Below are 6,243 nucleotides of genomic sequence, written 5' to 3' on the forward strand. Positions count from 1 at the left end.
CCGGTGAAACCCCGTCTCTACTAAAAAATACAAAAAACTAGCCGGGCGAGGTGGCGGGCGCCTGTAGTCCCAGCTACTCGGGAGGCTGAGGTAGAATGGCATAAACCCGGGAGGCGGAGCTTGCAGTGAGCCGAGATCTAGCCACTGCACTCCAGCCTGGGCCACAGAGCGTGACTACGCCTCAAAAAAAACAAAAAACAAACAAACAAAAAAAAAGAAAAATTACTTACTAGTATTATGTTTCCATTTCTTCTTTCGATTACAAAATGTTTGCTTTATATACTTATATACTTAGGGTCTTTGATGTTGGGTGAATATATATTTATAATTGTTTATTTTTTAATAAAATTGACCCTTTATCATCATTTAATGACCTTATTTATCTCTTGTGTAATTATTTGATTTAAAGTGTATTTTGTCTGATACAAATGTAGCCACTCCTGCTCTATTTTGGTTACTTTTTACATGGAGTATCTTTTGCCACCCCTTCACTTTTAGTCTATGTGTGTCCTTAAACTTAAACTGGGTCTCTTGCACACAGTGTGTATTTGGGTATTACCTGTTTTTTTAAGTCCACTCAGCCATTTATGTCTTTTGATAGGGGAGTTTAGCCCTTTAAATTTAAAGTAATTAGTGATAGGTAAGAACACTACAATTAACTTGACATTTTGTTAATTGTTTTCTGACTCTTTTATAGTTCTCCTCTTCCTTTCTTCCTCTCTTGTTATCTTTATTGTGTTTTGATGGCTTTTGCAGTTATATATTTTGATTCTTTTCTCTTTATCTTTGATGTATCTACTGGAGGTTTTTTCTTATGGTTACAATAAGGTTTGAATTGAACATTTTATAATTGTGACAGTCTACTTGAAGCTGACAACATTTTAACTACAATTGCATGCAGAAGTTTACACTTTACTCCCCCACAACTTTATGTTATTGATGTCAGATATTCTTTTTTATATTATGTTTACATTAACAAATTTCTATTGTTACTAGAATTCTTAATAATGTTACCCTTTAACTCATTATAGTGTTAAAAGTAATTTATGTGTCACCATTACAATATTACAATGTTCTGTGTTTATCTTTATATTGACCTTTACAGTGAAATTTATAATTTCATATGTCTTGGTGGTGCTGCTTAACTTCTTTTTTTCATTTCACTGTTAATCTAGTGCTGACAAACTCCTTTAGCTTTTGTTAGTTTGGGAAAGTCTTTAACTCTTCATCATTTTTAAAGGACAGTTTAGTTGGGTATAATACAGACACTCAGCATCAGCAATATAATACAGATTTTTTTCCTTTCAGTATGCTGAATATATTATCCCATTCTTTCCTGACCTGTAATGTTTCTTTCTTTTTAGTAACATGATTTTAAAATTTATTTTTATTTTTAAGTTTAAGCATCCTCTTTGACAATTCGGAAACATAGTCCTCGCTCACTCTTTGGATATACACACCTAAAACAGTTAAAAGGGATTCCTCAATTTTCAATGACAAAGTAGGAAGAAAGAATATGTTCTCGAGCAGCAGTTCAATTTTTCTGTACTCTTTACCAAAAAATCTTACTTTGCTACCAAGCCACCCACCAAACTATTAGAAAAGACAATTTTTCAAAAAGCCAAGAAAACCCAGAAAAAGGAATAGGTATCAATCCAAAATTATCACCCAAAACACTGCCATTGCAAAAAAAAAAAAAAAAAATAGGAAGCCCAATTCCCATAGCTTGTTAGAGAAGATATGTAAAAAGAATTCAGAAAGTTAAGACTGGAACTACAGTGGAATAGACAGTTTGTATACTGTCACTATAGGCATGTACGGTGCGAAATGTGGATAATTCAAGAACTTTCAACTTGGGAATATATTAGGCTTTCTCCTATTCCAGCAGAGGAAATAAAAACAGGTGTTGCTGGAATTAATATTAAAATTAGCCTTACAAACAGAAGGTAGGGCACAGGTAAAGAGAGGGAATGTGGAACAAAAGTAGTAAAGACAAGTCATTTTGAATCTAGACTCTAATGCCCAGGAAGGTTGAATAGAACTTAAATTCTTCTGAGCCGGTATCACTAAATTCTAGATTTGGCCTGAAACCAGTGGATCATATACAACACTAATAAATATCAAGTGCCCCACAGTATTTGTGGTATTAAAAATATTTTTAAAGTATTGTAAATTTCCATTCTGAAAAGCAGTATATGAAAATAACACTGGACCATCCAGTCAGTTACAGAGTATAGGACTCCCTCCAAAGAGAACTGACTTGGCCGAAATTTAGGTTGGAAGGAATGTGACTAAGATGGAGTAAATTAGATCAGAGTCACAGTATAATTTTCATAAGCCTTCAACCCACACCTGTTGTAAGGAGTAGTTCTGAGGGACCTCCAACAGAATGCCTTAGAGGGATGCTTCTCAGAGACAAAAAACAGTCTCTAAGTTTAACTCTTGACCCCTCTTTTCCTACCTAAAGCTTTGGGAAGAAAATAAATATTTAATTTTTAACAATTCAGAGGTTTGCACACATTATATCTAATATTCTGTTGTTTCATTTTCTGAAGCTTCAGCTTATAATTTTGCTTAACTTACATTACATTAAAAAATGTACGAATGCACCTTCATCAGTAGTACCACATGAAAATATAAGACTTGTTCTTCCATATCTTCTACACAGGAAGGGTGAATGAATAGTGCCATAAATATCCTGCAAGTTTACTTTGTGTATTTGGCAAAAGATTAGGGAAAAGCAATCCACTTCCATATCTTGAGCAGTCATTAACTAGTCTTCAATCCCATCTTCCCAAATGTCTCCATTAACATCCATAGCGTGAAACAGCCCATTAAAACATGGTGAGGTAGGATCAATGAAATGTTTGTAAGAGTCTGCTGTAGAGAAAGAACCCATGCAAATCCAACAGAAATATTGCATACAGTCAGTACATGTCATCTTATTACATTCATCTAATTTCTCTATGGGAGTTCCACAATGTGGCAGCTCTTTGAGTTCTTTTCTAACCCCTCCTTACTTTCCATCTCTTCCAGTGCCTTCTGAATCACCCTCTTATGATACCTTTGTTACAAAAATCTTTTATTGGCCTCATCTGCATTCAGGGATTTGTTTCATAAGTCTACTAATTTATCTGCAGTCACCTTACATAGAGAGACCCCAGGGTAGGTCAATTTGCCCAAGGTACAGAAGGCAAAATTGCAGCTGGAGCAGATGCCCATGGTGCAGCCAGGATTCTGCATCACAGGCAGCTGGCAGCATGAGCGGGGGCAGTATACCACAAGTGCCATCAGGTCCAAAGTAGACTAGAGGAGAAGGCAATGATAACAGGCAAATAACTCTGGTCCCACTAGCTCTTTGACCTGATCAGGAGTGGCCATCGAAGGGCACTTTGGTTCTGGGTAGTTGAGGCATTGGACCTGACCATCTCTGATCTGGAGTTCAAAGTAGTCCTTCAGACAAGCTTTGCAGTATACATACCTGCTCTCCAAGAAGTACATGCATTCACTGCCCAGCTTCTCATAGAAACAGATATGGCAAAGGAAAAATTTACTATTAAAGCATTTTATGTGCTGAGCTTGATCAAAGTCCAAGATTTTCTGGATTAGACTTGACAGTGATTCCACATCCGCACAGTTCTCTCATCCACAATTTCCTCTTGGTCTACATTAGATCCAGCAGCTCCTCCAATATCTAGCTCTGTGTTAGGAGAGGCTTGAGCTGTCATTCTCTATACTTTTTTCTGAGAACCCACCGTGAGCTCAAAAGGAGAGACAATATTCAAGTACACTAGGATCTCTTCCTTAAGAAACTGCATCCAGGCAAAAAGGACCATGCTGGCATGGTGTTCTTCCCATAGGAAGTCTAAGTGCTTGCATAGAGCAGATAGCGCTCACAAATATCTTGAAATTCTGTGGCAAATCCAAATAGAACCTGGTTTCTCTACCTTGAACAGACTCTATTTTCTAAATTCATCTCCATCATAAATAATCTCCAGGGCCAACAATTCACCCTCCTGTGCTTCTCTGTCTTCTGACATTTAATTTTCTGAGGAACTGTTAGTAATGATCAGAAGAAAAGGATATTAACACTGCAATCTCTGTTTCAGTTCAGAGTGGAGTTCATGCAAATCCCATTTATTCTCCAGCTGGTGGAGCTGAGACTGCTGAAGGTGGATATGCTGGCCTGTAACGTTTCTGCTGCAAAGTCTGCTGATAGAAGTTCCCTTCTATGTGAGAAGTTTCTTTTCTCTTGCTGTTTTTAAAATTCTGACTTTTATAACTTAATTATAATGTTTCTCCAGTATACCTTTTCGGGTTCAGTCTATCTAGGAATCTTTGGGCTTCATAAATTAGAATGCCTATTTTCTTACCTACATTTGGAAAATTTTTAGTCATTTTTTTTTTCTTTTTGAGACAGTCTCACTCTGTCTCCCAGGGTGGAGTGCAATGGCACAATCTCAGCCCACTGCAACCTCCACCTCCCTGGTTCAAGCAATTCTCCCATCTGAGATTTCCAAGTAGCTGGGATTACAGGTCCCTGCCACCATGCCTGGTTAGTTTTTGGATTTTCAGCAGAGATGGGGTTTCACCATGTTAGTCAGGCTGGTCTCGAACTCCTGACCTCACAGGATTCACCCACATCCTAAAGTGCTGAGATTACAGGTGTGAGCAACCGTGCCTGGCCCATTATTTTTAAAAATAAGATTTCTTCCCGTTTCTCTTTTTCTTTTCCTTCTTGGACTTCCATAATGGGTATATTGTTTCATTTGATGGTGTCCCATAACTCCCACAGGATTTTTCACTCTTCTTTGTTCTTTTTCATTTTTGTTCCTCTGACTGTATAATTTCAAATGAACTGTCTTTGAATTCACCGAGTCCTTCTGTTTGATTTAGCCTGCTGTGGAATGAAGATTGCTAGTTAATTTTTCAGGCCAGACATTGTATTCTTTAGTTCCAGGATTTCAGTTTGATTCTTTCTTATGGTTTCTATTTCTTTGTTGAACTTCTCCTTTTGTTCATGTATTATTTTCCTGATTTAGTTTCATTGTCTATGTTCTCTTGTAGCTCCTTAAGTTTCCTTAAGTCTACTACTTTTAATTCTTTGTCAAATTTTTTTTAGATCTCTATTTCTTTATTGTCATTTACTAGTGTTTTATTGGGTTTCTTTGATGGTATCATGGTTGCCTGATTTTTCAGGATTTGTGTAACCTTTTGTTAATGTCTATGCACTTGAGGAAGCAGTCATCTCTTCCAGTTGTTACTAACTGGTGTTAGCAGGGAAAGATCTTTGCCAGTCAACTCAGTCAGAGATTCCAGGTATATAAACTGGCACAGTTCACAAGTCAGTTGGCTGGCAGTGTTCACAGGCATATGTGTCTTTGGTGGGCCTGCTGCAGGTATTTGTAGGGGGCAGTCCTGCTATTGGGGTTTGTGGCTGGCCTGGGCTGCCACTGGGGTCCACAGATGAGTGTGGCTATCTTCAGGGTCTAGAGGAAGGTGGGGTCACCATCATGTTTACAGGTGGACCTGCTGCTGGGTCTACTGCCATGAAGCACCATTTACTTTCTTTGTGCCTTAGACAAATGACTAAAGCTTACTAAGTTTGTAACTTTTCCATCAGTTATGGAGATCATACTTAAAGCATAGTTGTTACAATTTAATATTATCATAGATAAAGCACCTGGCATGAGTTTTTGTCACTGTTGTAGCATAAAATTACCAAGGAATGATGAGGAAAGGCTAAAATAAATCCCATGATACTGAATTAAGAATCAGAGATATCAGTATAAACTCATGTTTACTTTAATATATTTGCAAATAGATTAGGAATAATTATTGATATGTATGTATGTATGTATGACTTATACATATACATATTCCTTAGCTTTGTGAGCAGAGAGGACTTAGAAGCAGGTATTCCAATATCAATCAGCACATCTAATATCCATATCTTAATTACTAAATACTATTCTCCAATAAAAAGAATAAGAACTCCCTAGAGAAATGGCTGATTCTAGGACCAGGGCAGCAAAAATACAGAGAAATCTGGACCATCTTGTAGTGCTAGAAAAAAGAAAGCGCTTTAACAACAACAAAACAAAGGATGGATACATAACAAAGGACATAAGAGCCAACCTGAAATATTTTTAAATGGACAAAGATGGAATAATTTTAACACAATAAATAGAGATAATACTGGATTATGACCACCCAAAATTAAATATCCAGTACATATTGATC

At 37.0% G+C, this 6,243-nt stretch overlaps 1 pseudogene; it reads right to left on the bottom strand.

Annotated features, from left to right (window-relative positions):
• Positions 1 to 2,773: 2,773 nt before the first annotated feature.
• Positions 2,774 to 3,884, bottom strand: LOC105550225 (annotated as a pseudogene).
• Between the last annotated feature and the right edge of the window lie 2,359 nt (positions 3,885 to 6,243).

Source organism: Mandrillus leucophaeus, unplaced genomic scaffold (genome assembly GCF_000951045.1).
Source record: "Mandrillus leucophaeus isolate KB7577 unplaced genomic scaffold, Mleu.le_1.0 Scaffold471, whole genome shotgun sequence".
NCBI classification, from domain to species: domain Eukaryota; kingdom Metazoa; phylum Chordata; class Mammalia; order Primates; family Cercopithecidae; genus Mandrillus; species Mandrillus leucophaeus.